Below are 1,557 nucleotides of genomic sequence, written 5' to 3'. Positions count from 1 at the left end.
CCTCCGACTCAAACAAAAAATAGGAGAAAAATACTTATCGGAAACATAAGAAACTGAACCCTATAATGTATTTTATTTTGGAAAATGGAAAAGTTCCAGCCTCTGCATGCTAGAGTTCATTTGCCGGCCTTTTGTATATATAAGGAAGAAACTGCAACCATGTGCTTCTCGAGATGTCAATGACCACGACAAAGCAGAACAGCTTAGTGTTTTCACCAGAGGTCATCAGAGGTCCGTAATCCACTGGTCCATTGCGACTATCTCCGTGTTTTGTTAGATTTTAAACAAGCACTTGCGACCGGCACAAAATCAAATGAACAAGACATCATGGATGGTCGGCTACTGAGATTCCAGAGACTTCCTATTCCAATGAATCGAGCCAGTATCGTGGAATTGGGACATACAGTACGGGAAAGCTAAAAATTGCCGAGTGTAATTTTTTTGCTGAGTGTTTTTTTTCGAGCACTCGGCAAACAAGCTCTTTGCCGAGTGTCAAGCCAAAAATACTCGGCAAAGATAAAACACTCGGCAAATCGGGGCTTTGCTGAGTATCAAATAAAAAACACTCGGCAAACCACCCTCTTTGCCGAGTGTCAAAAAAAACACTCGGCAAAGAGGGGGCTTTACCGAGTGTCAAAAAGACACTCGGCAAAGAGGGGGGTTTGCCGAGTGTTTTTTTTGACACTCGGCAAAAAAATAATTTTTTTTCCTCTTTTCACCTTGGAATTTTTTCTACTCCCCACATACAACATGTGGTACTCCATGTTAAAATTTGGTATATTTTTGAATTTATTTGCTATATTTATTTAATTAATTGCATTTCAAGGGAATTTTTGGTATAAGTCAAATTTGAACTGCAAGTGATTCAAATTATGGAACAAAATGAGTAGAAAAATGATATTCATGTTATTTGGCCCAATTTGAGACCTGACCCATGAAATGAAAAGAAATTTCAAACATCTTGTTCAGCAAACACGACCATGAACGTGTGGCAGTAGTATTTTTAAATTGTAAAAAAAACAAGCAAAGTCTGAAAATCATGAGATTTGTCATGATGTGATGATATAATACGTGGAGGCTGTGAAAAAAAATTGAGAAGGTTTTGCACATTTCATCATGTACGATTATTACAAACCGAAGTATCTCAGAAGAAGAATAGTAACTTTGAGAAGGATTCGATAAAATTTAGAGTCGAAGTGACGGTCGAGCTCGGTTTGACTACAAAACTTTTTGTATAGTCAGTAGAGAACATATCTTGTTTCGTGTGAAAATTTGGTATTTTTTTGAAACTGTTAGATATTTTTTAATTTTTTTTAAAAAAACTTTGCCGAGTGTCCTAGGGTGGACACTCGGCAAAGAAACCCTTTACCGAGTGTCCACCTAGGACACTCGGCGAATTTGTTTTCCCCGTACCGGCCGGGTCCGCCTCCTCTCACCGGCCCCCCCTCCCCCTCAAGACACCCTGCCCACCCCGGCCCCCCCTCCTCACTGCACGCCGCGCCTCCCCTCCCTCCCGAACCCCCTCGCCTAGCGCGCCCCCTCCCCTCCCTCCCGAGC

This window comes from Setaria italica, chromosome VII (genome assembly GCF_000263155.2).
Source record: "Setaria italica strain Yugu1 chromosome VII, Setaria_italica_v2.0, whole genome shotgun sequence".
Classification (NCBI taxonomy): domain Eukaryota; kingdom Viridiplantae; phylum Streptophyta; class Magnoliopsida; order Poales; family Poaceae; genus Setaria; species Setaria italica.
This window is presented reverse-complemented; position numbering follows the sequence as displayed.